This window comes from Petaurus breviceps, unplaced genomic scaffold, assembly GCF_028583685.1.
Source record: "Petaurus breviceps papuanus isolate PSGF00001 unplaced genomic scaffold, PetGlider_PUasm1.0 47, whole genome shotgun sequence".
Classification (NCBI taxonomy): Eukaryota; Metazoa; Chordata; class Mammalia; order Diprotodontia; family Petauridae; genus Petaurus; species Petaurus breviceps.
The window spans coordinates 7233298-7256179 of NW_027186349.1; the positions used below are offsets into that span (position 1 = coordinate 7233298).

A 22882-nucleotide genomic window follows, 5' to 3' on the forward strand; every position below is an offset into this window, starting at 1 on the left:
GGGCAGGGAAGATCTTCAGATTCCCATTCCCATAACAATGACTTATTTATAATTCTTAATATTATATTATATATATGTAATATATACTGGAAGATATATAGAATATCTCTCACAGTGTCCTCTTAAAGAGACTCTAGAGAGGAAGAGTATGGATGGCATGAAATGGAGCACCCTGGAGATAGCATAGCATACATAGACATTTTCTAACTGGTTCTAGCTGGTAAACTACATAGTAAAGAGGAGGAGGCCCTTTGGCTGTGGGGGCATTCAAAAAGAAGCTGACTAGTGTCTTATTTTTTTCTCTTTCAGGGTTTCTCTTGGTTTAACTCGTTCCCTAGTTATATTCAGTGAGAGATGATGTTGTAAAGGGAGAATCTGGACGTGGGCCTTTCCTCTGTTAATGTCAGTAGGGGGCCCGTTAAACTGGGTCAAAGGCCTATACCTCTGTTTTTTATTTCCCCCATCTCCTTTTAAGGGATTGGAGATCTCAACCATGTGAGTTTGGAAAGATCAGAAGAGTGAAACCCTAGGTGTTCCACCTGCTGGGTTACCTCATGGCCCAGCATCTAGTTTTGGCAACCAGCTTAGAATCAATGCCCAAAGGAGCAAGGAGGCTAAAATTAGTGGGGGGGGGGGGTTTCTATTTGAAACATGGTATGAAACGTAGTACCAGGGGAAAAACAGAGACTACAAGACTGACAAAGAAGACAAACATTTATTCACGAGTTCGAACCCGGGTCCAACCATACACTTAAGATGGAGGACCCTGAGTGTCTTCTTGGGCGTTCTTTTATACAGTTCTTGGGGAGAGTGGGAAACACAAAGGTCAGGGATTGGGTGACAGACAAGTATATTCTATACAATTCTATAGGGGCCAGGGGGGGATGGTCGAGATTCAGTACCGGAATCTTAAAGGTCACCAGGAAGTCAGGGTGAGGAAGGAATGTGCTGACATTCCTTCTTGCAAAAAGAACAAGTCTAACAAGTTTATTCCCTGGTATGGGTGGCCCTACCGGAATCAACATTTCTTCTTGCATTTCCTGGTTTGGGTGGCCCCTTCTCACTATTATTATTATTGCTTATGTTGTTACTGTTGCTGTTTTCTTACTAGATAAAATGCCACTTTGGAAAGAGCACTGGATTTTGAGATAGAAGACCTGGTTTTGAAGCCTAATTAGGTTATTTATTACATATATGGCCTAGGGGAGATCACTTGACTGTCTGGGCCTCAGTTTCCTGTAAAATTAAAAGATTGGATTAGATGACCTTTGAAATTGCTTGCTTCCAGCTTTATTGTAAATATGTGATAAAAAGCAAACAACCAAAAAACTCTTTGATCACAATGTAGCATGTGTATACTGAGAAACAGACTTTGAAGCATGTATAAACATAACCTGTCTAGTTTCAGTCCATGTAATTATGAGCATAACTTAAGCTTGGTATAATCATGAAAAATCATTTTATTGTCTTTAATGCCAAGACTTAATGACACGGATATTGCTGAGCAAGAAGAGGATGCTGGTTTTTGTTGTTTAGTTGTGTCTGACTCTTTGTTACCCCATGTACCATACTGTCTATGGGCTTTTTTGGCAAAGAAGAGAGATTAAGTGACTTGCCTCGGGTCACATAGCTAGTAGTGTGCAAAGTTAGATTTGAAGTCAGGCCTTCCTGACTCCAGGTCCAACACTCTATCCGTTGAACTTCCCCAGAGAACAGAGTAGATACACTAAAGGAGGGACCACCCTTGAACTCAACAGTGGTCCAGAACCCCTAGAGCCACATCAGGCTGCCTGCTTAACAGAGAAACAAACCACCAATGGGAATGTAGTGATGTCTTCATAAAGAGAGTAAAGGACTTGCAGTGTGAAGGGTAGCGAAGTTCCCTCTTCCCAATGTGTTTTCTATATGTGACCTGAATAAATAACTTTGTACTTTAAAAAGTATAATAAAAATGTGACCCTCCTCTCCCCTATGATCCCATGTGTGAAAGAGAAGAGTGAGACTCAGGTTAGGGGAAAAATATTTTATAGCAATTCCTCTTGCTATATCTTACAAACAACTAATCAAGCAAATTGTTTATACTTAAGAGGAAATGGTTGGCATACATCTATGAAAGACAGCTCATTCAGACCCTCTTGGGTTATAGAACCCTAAAGGTTAAAAAAAAAAAAAAAACAGCAACTCTCTGGGGACTTTAACATTAGGGACATGACGTCAGATGGGGCATTACAATCAAATCATAGATCTATTTAAATCAATAAATATTTTAAAGTGCCTTCTATATGGCAGTCACTGTGTTAAATGATAAAAATAAAAATAAAGGCAAAAATAGTTCCTGCAAAAACTCATTCCTTAAGGGGCACAGACAATATGCAAACAACTGTGTCCAAACAAAAAAATCTAAAGGACAGCCTGGAGGTAATCTCAGAGGAATGGCCCTACCATAAAGGGTGGGGGGATGACAAGGGGAGGCTGTAAAAGTTCTCTTAAAGAAGATGAGATTTTAGCTAGAATTTGAAGGAATTCAGGAGGTAGAAACAATGTAGAACATTCCAAGTATGGGGGAACAGACAGTGAAAATGTACAGTTTGGGGAGAAGAGGGTATTCTGAGCAAGGGAACAGCAAAGAAGCAGCAGTCAGTGGCACTGATGGGGGAGGGGATCCCAAAAGGTTCAGCAGATATTCTGATCTTATCCAAGACCAGAAAATCTGCAATATCGTCTGGAAAGAATTCAAGGTCTCAGGCTTAATTGGAGTGAGAGTTGTAAAAGTTTATTGCTTCCATGAGAAGCGGGCAAGAGTCCTTTAGGGGACCTGTGAGTGAGAGGGGTACATGCTTTTAGTTTTAAAGGGTAGGGCTGCCATTGTCAGGGCTGGCCTGACTGAAAGGGCCTCAATGCATAGACAAAGGTCAGAGCTGACCAAGAGGAGCATGTGAATAGATAGTTTAGATAAGATTTGGGCCAGGGAGGAGACATGAGGGATTAAGTAAGAACAAAGGAGTCCCAAGGTGTTGCCTAGGCCCAGTGCTGATAGGGGGAAGGGGCAGAGTTGGAGGTTGGGAAAGGAATTTTACAGAAAACAATTTTACAATACAAATTGCAGTTACAATTTCACAGACTGGTTTCACAAGTTGGTTTCACCAATTGACCTAGACCCCAGGTACCCCATCAGTACTAGGTTGTAGATTACATGAAAGGGATCAGATTATGGAAGGCTTTAAAAGCCAGAGGATATTATATTTGGTCCTGTGATAAGAGGAACCACTGCAGGTTATTGAGTAGGAGGCAGGGCACAGTCAAACCTGCACCTTAGGAGGATCATTTTGAGAGCTGACTTAGAGATAGAAGAGACATTAGCAGACATCAGTCAACTCTTTCATTTTATATTCATGTGGACTAAGCCTAGAAAGATGAAGTTACTTTCTTAAAACCACACAGGTAGGAAGGAACAGAATCAAGATTTAAACTCAGGTTCTCTGACTCCATATAAAGTGCCCTTTCCACTATATCATGCTGCTTCAAAAATGATAAAAATATGATTTTCTGCTTTATGTTTTTTATTTTGTATATTTTATATTTTATTTGTTTTTATAATTCAGATACCTATTGTTTTTTTTAAACTTTATTTTATTTGTTTATTGAAATTAATTTGTTTGTTTCCTTTTAGTTTACAGGATTCAATTCCACAATTCCTTGAGTTTCACATTTTGTCCCCCTCTCTCCCCTCCTCCCCATGGCGGCATATAGTCAAGTAAAGGATCTGTAAATATTTTCACATTATACATTGGTCAGGTTATAAGGACGGATTGTACCAGCTGGAATGAAAAATGGTAAAGAGGACATAAAACCAAATAAGAGAAGGAAAAAGATCAGGTATTTTGCTTCCACCTGGATATAAACTCAGTTCTTTCTAGTTCTTTCTCTGGATGCACATATTTCTCTCCATCATGAGTCTTTTGGGATTGACTTATATCACTGCATTGCTGAGAAGAGTCCAGTCTATCAAAGTTGGTCATCACACATACGTTGTGTCTGTAATTGTGTACAGATTTCTCCTGGTTCTACTCTTCTCACTCAGCATCAGTTTGTATAAACCTCTCCAGGTAAATATGAAGACCTTCTGCTCCTTGTTTCTTATAGCACAATAGTATTCCATAAAATGCATATACCACAACTTGTTCAGCCATTCCCCAATTGATGGGCACCCCCTTAATTTCCAATTCTTTGCTACCACAAGAAGAGCTGCTATAAACATTTTTGTACAAATGGGTCTTTCTCCCATTTCTATGATCTCTTTGGGATATAACCCTAGGAGTGGTATTGCTGGATCAAAGGGTATGAAAGTATTTATAGCCCTTTGGGCATCAGATACCTATTGTTATGAATTTTGGACACATATATTTGTTTTTCCTCTATCCTCACTATTTTCCTTCTGTGTACCCTAGGCCTTACAGTGATTGGGTTTATTCCTAATACTTTTTTTCAAAAAAAGAAATCAAGTTTTTTTTTTTTTTTTTCGTTATGGAGGGGAGGGCAATTGGGGTTAAGTGAGTTGCCCAAGGTCCATGGCTAGTTTTTGTGTTTGTGTGTCAAGTGTCTGAGGCTGGATCTGAACCCAGGTCCTCCTGATTCCAGAGCCAGTGCTCTACTCATTGCACCATCTAGCTGCCCCAAGAAATCAAGTTTCATTAAATTTAGGACACTCAAAAGTTGCCTCTTTTCCTTTGAAACTGTAAGAGTAAATGTTGGTCTTACTCAGCTGATGTCTCAGTGCCCCCAATCTCATTGGCATAGACTGAAAGTAGAGTGAACCATTTTTGGATATACTTATTCCAATTTTTGAACTCAAACTTTCCCAAGTTCACATAAGTTTGTAACAATTAACAAAGGAAGTTTTTACTGGTACAAAGTTTTTGCTTAGCCCTAGTTCATTTTTCCCATGTGTTTTCACTGATCTAACTGTGAGTATCTTCCTTCCTCATCTATAGTTGAGGCATGGGTGACCTTGCTACTGATCTAAAAAAAGTAGTTCCCATGTCAGCTTATCTGAAATGCCCCTGCAGAAATCTCTTGTCATTCCTTTTACCAACTTTTGCCATCAGGTCTCAGAACTGGTAATTCTGCTTGCTCACAGAGTCTATGGAAACACCAAATTTCAGAGTTTCTCCTTGGTCACTTCAGAAACATGCTACAGCAGGTAGCATGCCCTGGTGATTATCATTGCTTTCCCAAATGTCATTCAATCTGTTCAACATCCTGGCAATGAAATCACCACTTAATTGTGTTATCACATTTCCTTTTATTAAACAGTCTTGACAATTTAAATGCATGGAAGTTTAAGTGAAACATGAGGGGAAAAACAATAACAATAACAGCAACAATTCAGCTGTGATCTCCAGAAAGCAAGGGATTTGGATTGCCATAGGGTATGGAATTCCAGACTACTACAGAAAGATACCTAGACTGGGAACCAAGACAAGCTGAGTTGGATTTCTTCATGGGCAAATACCTTAACCTCAAACTAACTCCAGTTTCGTTATTTGTAAGATAGAGGTAATGCTTCCTTCCTTCAATGTCACTCTGGATATCACAAGAGAATATTTATGTGAAAAAATTTTATGAGCTGCAAAGCATAAGATGGGGAGGCTAAGTAGGCAGTCCTGTAGTTAGAGTGTTGGAAGTCAAAAAGACCTGAGTTTGAATCTTGTCTCAGATACTCACTAGCTGTGTGACCCTGGGAAAAGTACTCAATCCTTGTTAGACTTGTTTTCTTTATTTGTTAGTTGGGAATAATAAGAACACCTACTTTATGTATGGGATTTTTTTTATACATAAAAGTCCTTTGAAGTCTAACTATTCATATAAACATTTATGTCACGAGGCATATGCATTAAGACTAGCAGGTGTCAATACTTATTGATCAAAGAGAAGTGAAGCTTATTTGGTTTCTCCCCAAATCCTCATAAGAGCTACTTTAGTTGGTATAGAAACTTTCCAAGTTCTGAAGCTGAGTTTCCATAAAGTTACAAATAGTCTCACTCAGTGGGTGTAGCAGCAAGCACCCCAAGCACGTCCTCAGGGTTTGCTGCCCATACAGGTTCTTGGATCTGCTTTGTTAAAGGAAAGCAACTCAAAATGGGTTAACAAGCTTACTTTAATCAGTCAGACATATATCGTTTACCTTGTTCAGGGGAAAAAGGTCAGCACCCCAAACTTCAAAATATACAGACAGAATTATCAAGACATTAACAGATCAAGTAGACAGCTTTCCAAACTGTCCAACCATTACATCCTTACCCAGTCAACATCTGGGTTTCCACATCTGGGTTTTTCAAAGCCGGGGGGGGGGGGGGGGGGGGTCTGGACAACATCTTCCCAGAATTCAGATCAAATCACAAAACACTTTTCAAAGTGAGTCCCAAAACAAAGCTACATATCAGGGCTTATATAGCCTTCTCCTGGCTCAGAAAATGTAACAACCTTATTGACTCACTGGCCAATCAAGAAGTATTCACTGAAAAACAAGCCTCCCACCCAAGGCTTCAGGTGCACTTTAGCCTAGGGGCAGGGAAGATGTTCCAAATTTGCATTCCCATTACAGTGGGTGAAGATGTATCACCGCCTTACTCATCCACACTTCTCTCATCATGAAGAGTTCAGTAATTGCAATGTCAGACTATATAGTATTATTTGAGGATGTGGTGAAATGGTCTCATTTCATTCAATACTAACAGAGATAAAATAAGATGGTCATTGATTAAAAAGGACCTAATGTTTCAAAATTCCCACTTAAAATGGAACCTTTTACACGTAAGTCCCACAGCAATCACTTTTCCTTGAAGATAGTGTAATATTGCATGCTATTCTTAATACTGTTTTTATATTACATCTTATCTTTAAAAAAGCAGGATTTAGGAAATCAGAAGATCTGGGTTCTGATTTGGGGTCCTAGATGTACTAGCTATGGGATTGTGAGAAATCCATTTATTCTCCTCAGTCTTGATTCAAATGAATACAAAATTGATCATATACTTTAAAGGGGGTTAAGAAAAACATACTTTAAAGACCTATAGAAATATAAGCTATTTTGTTTTATATTTTTCTGAATTTGTGATATCATTGCCATTGGTCACTCCTGGTATAGATACTCTCTCCATCAGATATAAAGACATAAATAAGGCATTCATCACTGATTTTGACTTAACCTGATGAAAACTAGTGAAAAGTAAACTTGTAGTGGTGTGGGTGCAGGCAAATGCTCCTAGCTATAGCAACATCTCATGGGGTCAACAATCTAAAGCAAAAGAAACATGCTTCAGCAAAAACATCTTTTATTGATTGTAAAAAAATTTACATGAGTCTCAAGGCAGATTTCTTGAGGTCAGGATTTGGAATTTAAAGTCATTTAATGCCTTATTTCATTTCTTATAATATATTCAAATGTAGTTGTCATCACCAGAAAACCCGCTAAGATGCTGAGTGATTTAACCTTCTAAATTAAAGGCAAAAGAGTATATTTTTAAATATCTCAACTTAAAATTTCTTTAATTTTTCTTTTTCTATAATAGATACCTTTCCATACCAGATTACTAAAAGTCCATTTCATTATTAAGCAGAAAGCCTGAGTCAATAGTAACAAATGGTCATGATGCAAAGCACACATATAAGACCCTTTGATTTTGAGGCTTATTAAGGTTCTACTGTTTAAAAGTTTATAGTAAATATTTGCACATAACATAATATTGGCCCATTATATACTAGTAAAATCTACCTATCAGTTTTATTTTATGGCTCTCACTATTAGTATAGAGGAAAAAAATTTAACAGTGGCTGATGGCAGATGCTTCAAAATCTACAATCCTTTGATGAGTGTCAAAGGAGATATGACTAAAGTATTAGTGACTTGGAATGGAGTTATGTAATGGGATTTTTTCTTTCTGCAAAAACGTTTTATCAGATACATACACACACACATTTAAATAGCCTTTCTTGATATCACAATTATTTCATATTCCTCCACATCAAACCCTCTTTTTTGACAAAACTAATTGGAAAAAAATATTCAATACAGTGATGACTGTAAATAAATATTGTAAATGATGACTGTGATACAGTGTTGACTGCAAATAAATAAAATGTTCTATTTTAATGGCCCCTTACCTCTCTGTCAGGAAGTGGGATTTTTTTTTTTTATTATCAATTGTGGACACTAGGCTATTGTTCAATTAAACAGTGTTTGACTACTTTCTAGTGATTTTTTCATTTAAATTATTGAAGTTACTATATATATTATTTTCATAGTTCTTATTTTCATTCTTTTTTAGTTTGTCTTACCATATTTCACTGTATTCTTAATAGTAATTATTTTTTAGGACACAGTATTTTTCATATCTATACATCTCTATCAATCTATCTATCTATCTATCTATCTATCTATCTATCTATTTAATATTTTCCAACTGTTCAAAATTGGTGAATACCTATTTTGTTTTCATTTATTTTCTTATTTTTTTTTACTTTTGGAGGGGGGAAGGCAGGACAATTGGGGTTGTGACTTGTTCAAGATCACACGACTAGTAATTGTTAAGTGTCTGAGGCTGAATTTGAACTCATGTCCTCGTGACTCCAGGGCTGGCGCTCTATTCACTCTGCCACATAGCCACCCCTATTTATTTTCTATAATAAAAGTAATGGTAAAAATATTTTGGACCTTTGATTCTGTCTTTGACTTTCATGACATTTATGTATATAGCACTGAGTTAAAGGGTCACTTTTCTTGTATAATTTCAAATTGATATCTGGTATGGTTGAACTATTTCACAGGCCCACCCAGTGTTCGTCAGCATGCCTAACTTCCCACTGAAATTATGAACTTTTAGAAGGAGGGTTTATAGCTATCAGTGTTCCAACTAACTCACAATGGCAATTAGACTGACTATGTTTAAAGATCTTCTAATCATGTTCAGGTTTTCAACTTTTACAAAATTTGTGATATCGGGATGAAAATATAAATCACAAAGATAGCAAATGTGTATATATTTCTAATCACTGATTTTTTTTTTATTTTTTAAAAATATCTTCAGTTTTCTCTTCAATATAAAAGTACTTTGATGTCAACTTGAATAAAATGGGTGAAATTTCAGTCCTACTCTCACTGGTTTAATTCAGATTTGAATCAAAGTACTGGCTCCTCAGTTTTCAGTTCTTTCAAGTTGGTATAACAAAGTGAGGAAGACAATAAAGGTAAAACAAAAATAGCTTGAATAGCAAACACCCTGCACACAACATCCTATCTGGATTTCTTCTAGCTAATGTAGGAGGGTACATTCAGATATTAAAGATTGCCAATTCTTAAATCCTATTGTTACCCACAAATTATATAGGCATGTCTCTTGGTGATAGAATTTGTCTCTGAATTACTAAGATTAGAAGACTTGGGTTTGTAGAAAGATAAGGCTTTTTTCTTTTTCTCCCCTACCCTCTCCCTCTGAAAATTTATGCTCAAAACACACTTAAATTCAGTGCTATAGTAAATCTTTTTTCTTTTTTTTTTTCTTAGAGGCAATTCTGTAGTGAAAAGTACACTAAAAATAAGGTCTGATTTTGTATTTATTAGCTCTGTGGCCTAGAAAAAAAATCTTAGCCTCAGTTTCCTCAGTTGTAAAATTAGAAGGGTGAACTAGATGTTCTCTAAAGTACCTTGCATGTAAGAACTTATTTCAGTTCACATCAAACCTATATAAAACATCATAAACAGTCAAACCTCTCTCTATATTCCCCTTTTGCTCCCTGAAGCCATATGTTCAAAAACTAGGGCTTTTTTGAAAGCCCCCCAAATCCACTAGTTTAATGTGACCTTTATAGATCAACATATGAAGGGTGAAGGGAGAATGCCAAGTGGCACCATAGAATGAAGGACTTTAAATTGTTTTCTTCCCTAAAGTTAGAACTTATTGCTAACCAAACTTTATCATCTTTTCAAATGCCTTGAAACTCATTTAACTATGTTGTATCTGTACTTGTTGGCAGATTTGAGAAAAAGCAATTTTAGATGTCAGAATGAGAAAGCACCAAGAAAAAAAAAACAGGGAGTTTTTAAAGAATTCAATCTTTGTGTGCTGATGCATTATTTTTCTTTATAATGTTTCTCCTTGAAGAACACAGTTTCCAAGGGAGTCAATTAAAAGATTAAGAAAACCAGTGACCTGTTTCTATAATTGTTTGGGTAATTTGATGAACTGGTAAATGATTTTCTCAGAAAGGGTTACAAATATTATGTGAAAATCATGATAATATAAAGGTCATTCAAAATTTATTTTCCTTATGGGACTAAATACTGCTTTGCAATTTCTTGAGCACTTTGTCTTTTGATGTGAGCTGTAAAAACCCCACAGGCTCCTGCATTTTCGATTTCCTGGAGGCACATTGCAGATAAATATATTTGTTCCTATTTAAATTTCTCTGGAGATAAGAATCCTATTCTGTAAACAATTTGCTCACCATTGACCAACACAGTTTCTGTTACAAGACTTTCATTGTAATTTCTCTAGCTGTCAATCTTAACACCAACCTTTCCACTGTAACCTTCCCTGTGCATTGTTCTTTTACCTGTACACCAAGTTCATGGGTCAATTCACAGTCACTGAACTTAGTGAAACCACACTGTGCTAATTCTTCCTGGTAAGTCGGACAATCTAATTACTTACAATGATTCTTAAAAATAGAATCACTCCAATATAAACACACACACACACACATACACACACACATATGTATGTATTAATATACACATAGGTATATATTTATATACATATATTTATATATAATGCTTAACATAAATGTGTTTTATTGTAATGATAACTTGTATGAAAAGCTGAGCAAATGGTGCTTATTGTTTCCTAAATGAATCCACCAAATTTGAAATGTTAATTAATACAATCATATTCCCAGAGCAATTTTTTGGCTCTGAAATGTAGGGACACAAATGGTCCAATTTATAAAAATTTTATACTCTTATAATTAGATGATATGGGCTTAAAAAAAAGGAAGTGTTGTGTGTAATAAACTTAAAAACCCAAATTATAAGATTTTCACAGGCTCTAATGTGAAACAGAGACAATTTATTCAATAGATATTTACTATATACCTACTATATGAAATGAAGAATCTAAGCCAGGTATGGAGAACCTATGGCCTTGAGGTCACATGTGGTCCTTTAAGTCCTCATGTGCAATCCTTTGACTGTTGGATTCTGTCAAAGGGCCATCAAAAAGCCCTGTGGTTTTATTAATGTCTTTATCAACTATCATTGAAATATACCTATTTCTGTGCTCCAGTTGGCAATGTTGGTCTTTGTTTTGAATTATCTTACCATCTCATCAATGTAGAACTAAACTACTAATTCACTAAAGCAGTATTGTCAAATTGAAATAGAGACAGTCCACTAAACCATACAGAAAGATCCTTGTCCTAGCAAATTGACTTAAAAAAACTTATTACCATTATCTATGTTTTATTGTATTTTATTTTTTTGTTAAATATTTTCCAATTGCATTTTAATCTCATTTGCACTTGAGAGTGTTGCTAGACCTGTTTGGCAATTCTGCTCTAGAAAACATTCCTTCTCTTTTCCTTACCCCCATATCTAATCTGTTTTCTGTTCTTTTTGATTCTCCTTACAACGCATCTCACATCTGTTCACTTTTCTTCCCTCATGTGGCCAGTATTCTTGTTCAGTCATTCAATTAATTTGGGCCTAAGATATATGAACAAACTCCTTACTAGGTTCCATAACTCCCCTTTGTTTCTTCTTCAAACTATATTTCATGTAGCCAACAAAATAATAATTGTATTATACCAGTTTGATTACAGCATTCCCCCTGTCAAAAATCTTTAATGATTCTCTATAGCTTCTAGGAAGGGGAATTTCAGGACAATATCAGACATCAGCTTCCTAGAAGAACTACCTACTTTCAATCAGTCCCTCTGTCATAAAAATCTCTACAAGTATAAAACAATTATAACTTTATTGCCATACAGATGAATACATACTGATTCTATCAATGTACCTGCCTCTATAAGTAAATTTAAGGACTAGATAAACAGTCCGTGGGTTGCCCTATCCAGTCAGGACTTCAGGAATACGTAGAACTCACACAAAGGGGATGATAGCTAAATGTTCTTCTGAACCACTGTGAGTTAGGGAGAACCCCCTGAGTCCCATGCTAGCAGAAAATATAATGCCTATCAAACATCAGTGGTGCTAAGAGCCAAATCCTCCTTTGTATACCATAATGAGTGGTCTGAGATATACAAATCAACTATACAAATTAGTATCTCCTCCTGGGTTTATTCTCTGGTTGGTAATTGGTGTTTATGGGCAATAAATGGTGAATGAATGCTCACAATTTTGCAACACATGAAGGACTTTTGCCCCAGCTCCTTTTCTCTAAACTCTGATAATTTTGGGGGGCTACCTATCGATTTATGATACAATATGATTTATGTAGTTTCCCTTTGTGTTCATGGCAGCCTCAAGCACCTCTGTTAATGAAAAGAAGAGGTGAATGAAGAAGCTGAGTAATAGAACTTGATCAAAAACAGGATTTTACTACATAGGCATGCTCTTATTTTACTAAGAAAATGTCTCTAAACACATTTTCAACAGTAGTTTCAAAAATATTTTTGGGGAGGAGTATTAAATGAAGTTGTTGCTTATTTTTTTAAATTAATTTTTAGTTTTCAACATTCATTTTTACAAGATTTTGAGTTACAATTTTTTGTATTTCCCCTACTCTCACCCCAAAATAGCAAGTCTACTGAATACCCTTTCCCCCAATCTGATCTCTCTTATATCCCCCCCATACCTCCCTTAACTTCCTAGTGGGGCAAGATGGATTCTATACCCCAGTGCCTGTATATCTTATTTCCCAGTTGCATGTACAAAAAAAATTTTTTTTAAACATTTATTTTTAAAACTTTGGGTTCTAGATTTTTTCCCTTCTTCCCTCCTCACCCACCCCCACTGGGAAGATAAGCAATTCAATATAGGTTGTACATATGTAGTTACCCAAATCATTTCCATAGTAGTTATATAATGAAAGACTAACTATATTTCCCTACATCATATCCCTCTCCCCCCATTTATTCCCCTTTTCCTTTGACCCTAGCCCTTCTCAAAAATGCTTGCTTCTAACTACCCTTTCCCCAATCTGCCTTCCCTTCTATCATCTCCCCTTTTATCCCCTACCCCCTATTTCCTGTAGGGTAAGATACTCAATTGAATGTATATGTTATTGCCTCCTTAAGCCAAACTCAATGAGAATCAGGTTTTCCCATTCCTTTTCACCTTCCTACTCTTTCCCTCCATTGTAACAGTTTTCTCTTGCCTCTTTTATATGAGATAATTTACGCTGATCTATCTTTCCCTTTCTCCTTCTCCCAATAAATTCCTCTCTCACCTCTTAATTTTATTTTTAGAAATCATCCCTTCATATTCAATTCATCCTGTTTGCTCTATGTACACATGAACATACATATGCCCACACTCACATGTGTATATATATATATATTTTTTAGTTATTTATATACACATATACCCTCCTATACTTACATATATATATATATATATATATATATTCCCTTCACCTATCCTCACTGCGAAAAGTATCATGAGTTACAATTACTATTTTTCCATGTAGCAATATAAATAGTTCAACTTTAATAAGTTCCTTTTGACTTCTTTTTCCTGTTTACCTTCCATGCTTCTCTTTCTTCTTGTATTTGAAAGTCAAATTTTCTGTTCAGCTCTGTTTTTTTCATCAAGAATGCTTGAAAATCCTCTATTTCACTGAAAGACTATATCTCTTCCTGTAGCATTATACTCATTTTTACTGGGTATGTGATTCTTGGTTTTAGTCCTAGCTCCTTTGACCTCTGGAATATCATATTTCAAGCCCTTTGATCTGTTAATCTAGAAGGTGCTAGGTCTTGTGTTATCCTGATTATGTTTCCAAAATACACAAATAGCTTCTTCCTGACTGCTTGCAGTATTTTCTCCTTGAGCTTAGGACTCTAGAATTTTGCTATAATATTCCTAGGAGGTTTCTTTTTGAGATCTTTTTCAAGAGTCAATCAGTGAATTCTTTCCATTTCTATTATGGCCTCTGGTTCTAGAATATCAGGGCAATTTTCCTTGATAATTTCTTGAAAGATGGTGTCTAGGTCCTTTTTTTTTGATCATGGCTTTCAGTTAGTCCAATAAGTTTAAAATTATCTTTCCTGGATCTACTTTCCAGGTCAGTGGTTTTTCTCGTGAGATATTTCATAGTGCTTTCTTTTTTTTTTTTTTCATTTGTTTGGACCTGTTTAATAGTATCTTTATTTCTCATAAAGTCATTAGCTTCCAATTGTTCCAATCTAATTTTGAAGGAGTTATTCTCTTCAGTGAGCTTTTGAAATTCCTTTTCCATCTGGCAAATTCAGCTTTTTAAGGTATTCTTCTCCTCATTGCTTTTTGGGCCTCTTTTGCCATTTGAGTTGGTGTAATAAGAATGTAAAATTTAAAGATCTTCCCTGCCCCTAGGCTAAAGTGCACCTGAAGCCTGGGGTGGGGAAGGCTTGTTTTTCAGTAGATACTTCTTGATTGGCCAGTGAGTCAATAAGGTTGTTACATTCTCTGAGCCAGGAGAAGGCTATATAAGCCCTGATGTGTAGCTTTGTTTTTGGGACTCACTTTGAGAAGTGTTCTGTGATTTGATCTAAATTCTGGGAAGCCGTTGTTGAGAGTCCCCTGGCTTTGAAAAACCCAGATGTGGAAACCCAGATGTTGACTGGGTATGGATGTAATGGTTGGACAGTTTGGAAAGCTGTCTACTTGATCTGTTTCTGTCTTGATAATTCTGCCTGTATACTTTGAAGTTCGGGGTGCTGACCATTTCCCCTGAACAAGGTAAACGATATATGTCTGACTGATTAAAGTAAGCTTGTCAACCCATTTTGAGTTGCTTTCCTTTAACAAAGCAGATCCAAGAACCTGTGCTGGCAGCTACCCTGGGAACGCTGGGGTGCTTGCTGCTACAGTTGGTCCATTTTTTAAGGTGGTATTTTCTTCAGTGCATTTTTGGCTCTCCTTCAGCAGGCTGTTGACTCACTTTTCATGATTTTCTTGCATCATTCTCATTCTCTTCCCAATTTTTCCTCTGCTTCTCTTACTTGATTTTCAAAATTCTTCTTGAGCTCCTCTGTGGCCTGTAACAAATTCGCATTTTTCTTGGATGCTTCTGATGCAGGAGTTCTGACTTCACTGTCTTCCTCCTGCTGTATGCCTTGGTCCTTTTTGCCCCCCAAAAGGATTCTATGGTCTGATTGTGCTTTTTCTGCTTGCTCATTTTGCCAGCCAATTACTTGACTTCTGAGCTGTTTGCCACAGTAGAACTCTGCTTGCAGAATGGAGAGAGCTTTGTCCCAAATTGCTAGGGTTTTCACAGCTGCCAGAGCTATTAGGAGGGCACCCTGTCTATAGCCACCACAAGCTCTGGCTCACTGGCCACACCCCAGGCCCACCACCTAAGACTGCAATCCAGATCCAAGCAGGTTAAAGCAAAAGTGATTACCCTCTGAATGGTCACATGGTCCCTCTACATCTGCAGGCCAGGAGCTCTTGAGGCAGCCATGCAATGGCAGCTACAGAGTTGCTGTTCCTCTGTTGCTTTTTGCCCTGGCAGCAGGGGCCAGACTGTGCTCTTCCATTCCCCCACCCCCACCCCCTGCTCCAACAGAGTTCCACACTGACCCTTTCCTTTGTCTATGGTGTTTATGAGTTGAGAAGTCTGGAAACCACCAAAGCTGCTGGTGATTTACTCTCTTGAAGTCTGCTCTAGCAGCTTCTGGTTGGGGAAGCCTTGGGGCCAGAATCCTGTAGCTCACAGTGGTCTATGCTGGTCTCCAAGATCAGTGCTATAGACCCTTTCTGTTGGCCTGCTAGGCTGCTTTCAGGGGGAGATTTCTCTCTGTTTCTTTGAGGGTTCTGGAGCTCTAAAGTTTGTTTAGAGTCATTTTTTTTTACATTTATTGGAAGTGATTTGAGAGGGAGCTCACACAAAATTTGTGCTTCTACTCAACCATCTTGGCCCTGCCTTCTCAAAAATATATATATTTTTAAATTTTCTGCTTTTTTATTTTTTAGTTTACATCATTAATTTCCACAAGATTTTGAGTTAAAAATTTTCTCCCATTTTTCCCTATTCACCACCCCAGAACAGCGATCCCGCTGAATATCCCCTCCCCCCAATCTGCTCTCTCCCATATCTTTTCCCAATTCCTCCTCCACCTTAACAGTTGGGCATGGTGGATCTCTATGCCCCAGTGCCTGTGTATCTCATTTCCCAGTTATATTCATAATAATAGTATGTATTTTTAAACATTTGATTTTAAAACTTTGGATTCCAGATTCTTTCCCTTATTCCCTCATCACCCAACCTCACTGGGAAAATAAGCAGTCCAATATAGGTTTTACATGTATGCAAAACATTTCCATAGTTGATATATTGTGAAGGACTGACCACGTTTTCCTCCATCCTATTCTGCCCCTCACTTGTTCTATTTTCTACTTTCATTCTGTCCCTTTTCAAAAGTGAGTGCTGGGGTGGTCAGGTAGCACAATGAGTAAGAACACTGGCTCCAGTGTCGGGATGACCTAGGGATCGAATCCGGGCTCCAACACTTAGCACCCACCCAGAAACACTTGGCCATGTAAGCTTGAGCAAGTTACTTAACCCAGATTGCTCATAAAAAAAAAGTTGGTGCTTCCAACTTCCCTCCCCTCCCCCCAGCCTATCCTCCTTTCCATTATCCCCCCTCTCTTCCCCTTCCCCTCTACTCTCCTGTAGGGTGAGATGCCCTTCTTAGTGTGTATGTCATTCCCTCCCTAAGCCAAATTCAATGAGAATAAGGTTGACTCATTTCCTTTTGCCTTCCTGTTCTTCCCCTCCATTGTAACAATTTTCCCTTGCCTCTTTGATATGAGATAATTTACCCCATTCTATCTCTCCCCATCTCCTCTTATTATATTCCTCCCTCATCTCTTAATTTCACTTTTTTAAGTATCATCCCTTCCTATTCAATTGGTCCTGTGACCTCTGCCTATGTATACCTGTATATGTATATATATATATACACAAACTCGCATATGTATTCATACACCCATATCTCCTCCTATATAGACATATATATGTATGTATACATATGTGTGTATACATATACATTTCTATTCCATTCAACTATTCTCATACTGTGAAAAAGTTCATAAGTTACAATTACCATTTTTCCATGTATAAGTAGTTCAACTTTGATAAGTTCCTTAATAATTTCTTTTCCCTGCTTACCTTCTCATGCTTCTCTTGCTTCTTGTATCTGAATTTCAAATGTTCAATTCAACTCTGGTTTTTTCATCAAGAATGCTTGAAAGTCCTCTATTCCACTGAATGACCATATTTCCCCTGAAACATGATAGTCAGTTTTGCTGGTAGATGATTCTGGGTTTTAATCCCAGCTCCTTTGGCCTCTGGAATATCTTATTCCAAGCCCTTTGATACCTCAGTGTAGAAGCTGCCAGATCCTGTGTTATCCTGATTGTGTTTTCACAATATTCAAATTGTTTCTTCCTGACTGCTTGTAATATTTTCGCCTTTATCTGGGAACTCTGGAACCTGGCTATAATTTTCCTAGGAGTTTTCTTTTGGGGATCTTTCTCAGGAAGTGATTGTTGCATTCTATCAACCTCTATTTTACCCTCTGATTCTAAAACATCAGGGCAATTTTCCTTGAGAATTTCTTTAAGGATGATTTCTAGGTCCTTTTTATGACCATGGCTTTCAGGTAGTCCAATAATTTTTAAATGATCTCTCCTGGATCTCTTTTCCAGGTCAGTGGTTTATCCCATGAGATATTTCACATTGCCTTCTATTTTTTATTTGTTTGGATATGTTTAATAATATCTTGGCGTCTCATAAAGTCATTAGCTTCTATTTGCTCCAATTTAATTCTCAAGGAATTATTCTCTTCAGTGAGCTTTTGAGATCTTTTTCCATCTGGTAGATTCAGATTTTTATGGCATTTTTCTCTTCATTGCCCTTTTGAGCCTGTTTTGCCATCTGAGTTAGTCTATTTTTTAAGGTATTATTTTCTTCAGTCAGGATGTTGACTCTCATTTCATAATTTCCTTGCATTGTTCTCATTTCTCTTCCCAATTTTTCCTCTACTTCTCTTATTTGGTTTTCAAAATGCTTTTTAAGCTCCTCTACAGCCTATAACAGGCTCATATTTTTCTTGGAAGCTTTTGGTGCAGGAGTTCTTACTTCCTTGTCTCCCTCCTGTTCTATGCTTTGATCCTTTTTGTCCCCAAAAATAGGAATGTAAAGTTGGATTGCTCTGTTTACTTTGCTTCCTTTGCTTGCTCATGTTGCCGCTCAATTACTTGACTTGAGCCTTTTGCCACAGTATAACTCTGCTACCAGAAAAAGGAGCTTTATCCCAAACATTGGGGTTTTCACAACTGCTGGAGCTATTAGTTGGGTACCCTCTCTGAAGCCTCCACACATTCTGGCAAACTGTTCATGCATCCCAGGATCTCCAACCTAGATCACAATCCAGATCCAAGCAGGTTAAAGCAAGAATGATTACCCCTCAGACTGGTCTCTTGTTCCCCCTACACTTTGCAGGCCAGGAGCTCTGAAGAAGCCATGTGGCAGGCAACTACATGGCCATGGAGGCTCAGCTGCTTCTTGCCCCAGGGGCAAAGGCTGGATTACACTCCCAAATTCCCAGCTCCCAAAGTTCACACTGCACTGACCTCTCACTTTGTTCTTAGCATCTATGGGTTGATAATTTTGGAAAATGCCATAGCAGCTGGTGATCTGAAGTCCTTCCAGCCTGTGGCTGGCCAGGCTGCCCTGAGGCTAAAACCCTGGGCTTGCACGGGGCTGGGCTTGATTCCCAGAGTTCTGCTGCTGGACACTTTCTGCTGGCCTTCCAGTCTGTCCTCAGCAGGAGGTTAGCTTCTCTGTGTCATTTTGTAGGTTCTGCTGCTCTGAAGTTTGTCTAGAGTCATTTTTTACTTGAATTGGAGGAGGTGGGAGTGGGAGCTGAGTGGAAGTCCTGTTTCTATACCACCATCTTGACTCCACCCCTCAAAAATATTTTTTATTGAAAGAATTATCAAAATAAGTGTATTGTACCACTACAACCCTCCTCCCTCACCCATCGGACTTTCTTGAAGTGGGCAATAATCATTTGTATTTATAGTTGTAAAAAGTCAAAACAATAAAGCACCCTATACTCATGACATTGTTGACCTATAATTTATAATACTTCAAGTCCATGCCCTTTGAGAATTTGTAGGCTGCTTTGGATATTGTTGGAAATGAAGGGAAAGGATGACTAAGTATTTCTGGTCCAAAATTAACTCACCTTATACTTTTGATTTATCAAAGCTCATACACATGCTAAAATACATGGGCCAGGTTTACTGAAGGCATTATTGTTTAGGAGTAGTTGCTTTCACTGAATCTTTGCCTCCCAGAAAAGGTGTGCCTTTTGTTTGTATATGGAATACTTTTTTTATCTCTGCTGACTGCAACCTCCTAGCTCCTAATTCCCTTTGGCTCCATGAAACAATCATTAAAAAAGGCTGAGAATAGCGACCCTATAAACCCTCATGCACTGATAACTACAGTTACAATTTGCCTAAGAGGAGAGTGATCTATGCATATGATACAACAGGGCAGTTTGGGTGACTAAAACCCTAATGTATAAGTAACAAATAGGAAAATGGTTTATACTGCAGAAATCATGTCTCCTTTTACTCTGGCTTTTAGTCCAGGTCTTATAAATTACTATTTGTTATTCTATGGCTTTTGTCAGAGTTTGTGTTTTTAAGTTTATAGCGTAGCGTAGTCAGTGCACTCTGGCCCACTCTCCCAGGTCTGTGACATGTTTCAGCATTCCTTGAGGACAATGCATATGCCTTCTCTACTGCCATTAACCCAAACCCCCCACCTACTGTATCCTCATTGTTCACTGTCCAATGTCTGTTGTTCAGTATCAATGACAACCTCTTTAGATCCCTTTAACCACTTTACATCTATTAGCTCTTACAGAAGTGTAAAGTGAAGTTCTGAATAAAAGAAATTAAACTTCAAGCTATCTTTCATAACTCTGAAAGAGATAAATATGAAGATTTATCTAGAACTAATGTACAAACATTTTACCCAGTACCTCAGGTCCACACTACCCCTTCACCACTATGGTCACTGGGGTTATAAGGAATAGACTCTACCTAGATAAGTTCTTATACAGCATTGGTCTTACCAAGTTTGTGCCCAAATGTAATGACTGTCAGATCACTCCTCATTTTGGCTTCCACTGGCCTGGGTATAGAATGTCATACCCCCAAATCTCTCCTTGTCCCTTGGGGCATCAATAATAGGCAAGTGCAAAACTGGTCTGAAGCCTAACTTCTATATTCCCATGGTGTAATGCCATGTATGAGCAGCTTTCCAGAAGAATGCTACTGTGAACAGCTTTTAAGGTTCTGCTCACACAGTAAATAGTGAACACTCTATTTATTCCATAACAAATCAAAGCAAAACATTCATACTAAATCAAACTACAGCATTCACAAAATTATAATTTATCACAGAAAATCAAAATATAGCATTCACAGCAACTTATCACAGAAAATGACCACATAGTTTCCACTACAGTGGTCACAAAGTTTTGAACTAAGAACAATCATTTAGTAACTCAAGCATGCACAAAATCCTTAATTCAGTCACAAAGTACAATAGTCAAAGTTTTCTACTCATAGGGCACACTAAGTTAATTCATTCACTTATTCAGTCATCAATCACTAAGTACAGTCATTTAGTCAATCAATCATCTTTCATCATTCACTACTCAATCATCAGAAAATACATAGACCATCCACCCCTAGGTAACTAGTAAATTATAATCTTCTCAATCAGTATACAGTGTCCAAGTAAAGTCTTCTTTCAGCTTAACTCGGGGTGGTTTCTTGGATTCCCTGGATCCCCGTCCATGGTCCCAGATCCTACCTGGATTCACTAAACTGTCACCTGGGTTCAAAGTCAGACAGCTCCCAGGTCCTTGTACAGCTCTCTATGCAGTTTCTGCTCCATATTGGAGCTCACAGTGCCTAGTCCATCTCAAATCCTTCACAGTCTCTGTTTTCAGGAAGACAAGGCTTAACAAAGCCACAAACAGACTTATCAAAGTACTTATCATGGTCATGCTGCCTCAATCTTTGACAGTTCTAGCTGGCCCTCAGAAATCCTCTGCAACTTCTCAGCAGCTCCAGCTGGCACTCAGACTAATCAGAAGTTTCTGCTGGTTCCCAAAATCAAAATCACTCCACCCAAATTTTCAAAATCAAAATCATTCTCTCAAACCTGGGATGGGCTTTCCTTTTCAAGGTCCCTTTTTGGCTCATCTTCAGCCTCCACTGAGCCTGCTATAAGAAAATCTCCCTCTCCCTCTCTGGGGCTTTTTTTATATACACATAGCATTAGCTTCCAGTTTCAGCCAATCCCTTCCTGTTACATCAGCATCAGGAGACAGGAGTTCATCCCGTCTGTTTCCCCAAAGGAGGCTTGGTCAATAGTACCTTCTACCTTTGCCAACACAAAGGGATCTTCAAATTCAAATTACATTACCATTACACATGGCTTGTTCTCCTGATCTTTCAAAACTCATAAAGTCAGAGACTGCACTCATTTTCACCTAAAATGGAATAGAACAAATAAAGAAGCAAAAATCAAGACCAACTTTTTAGAGCTACTTGGCCTTGAATAGGTGAAGGCACCAAGACCACTCCCTTTATAGCATTGTCTCCCACTAACTTATGGACTTAATTGCTAAGCAGTCTAACTACAAACAGAGCAAATGAAAGGACTGAGAAAAGAACAATGTAGGAATCCAAGGTTAAATCCTCTTGAATGCCTGTGACCAATCAAAAGCCTTGCCATCAACTTCAAGGTTCTGTGGAAGCAGCTAGGTAAAGCACTGGATAGTGCGCTAGGCCTGGAATCAGGAAAACCTGAGTCCAAATCTGGCATCACACATTTTTGAGTTATGTGACCCTGAGAAATTCCCTTGACTTCCATTTGACTCAGTTTCTTCAACTGTAAAATGAGGATATTAACATCACTTCCATGTCTCCATTCAGGTCTGTCTTTTACTTATATTTGCTGTATTAATTAGTATTTTAAGCCACAACATTTTATGAAGCATGTGTTTAACATGTTTATATTTATTTGTAATTTCTCTGGTCTTGACATTTATATGATATATATATATATATATAATTTCTGTGGTCTTGTTCTTTGTCATTAACAATACCATCTGATAATGAAAAATAATACTAATTTTTTTATATCCCAGTTGAAAAAATTCTACGTCTTTTACCTCTAAACTCTCCAAAAGTTTGTGCAGTTCTAGATATTCTCTTTCATTTATCTATTAGGCTTGACCAGCTTTGAAATGGGAGAATTAAAGTTTCATTATTATTCTTGTGTTTTTATTTACATCTTGTTTTCAATCTTGTTAACTTTATTAGTTTGATTTGTTTGTTTTCTGGTGTATTTATTGCTGATAGCTAGATTAGATAGATGAAAAGATAGGTAGGTAGATAGAAAGAAAGGAAGAAAAGAAGAAAGAAGGAAAGAAAGAAAGAAAGGAAGGAAGGAAGGAAGGAAGAAAAAGAAAGAAAGAAAGAAAGAAAGAAAGAAAGAAAGAAAGAAAGAAAGAAAGAAAGAAAGAAAGAAAGAAAGAAAGAAAGAAAGAAAGAAAGAAAGAAAGAAAG

General features: G+C 37.5%; 1 long non-coding RNA gene across 1 annotated transcript in view; it reads right to left on the minus strand.

Annotated features, from left to right (window-relative positions):
- The window catches only part of LOC138171764 (uncharacterized), a 40053-nt gene extending 25032 nt beyond the window's left edge, over positions 1-15021 (minus strand). Inside the window, exon 1 of the long non-coding RNA XR_011170961.1 lies at positions 14600-15021. This is a non-coding gene — a long non-coding RNA (uncharacterized lncRNA). The remainder of the gene's footprint in view (positions 1-14599) is intronic.
- Between the last annotated feature and the right edge of the window lie 7861 nt (positions 15022-22882).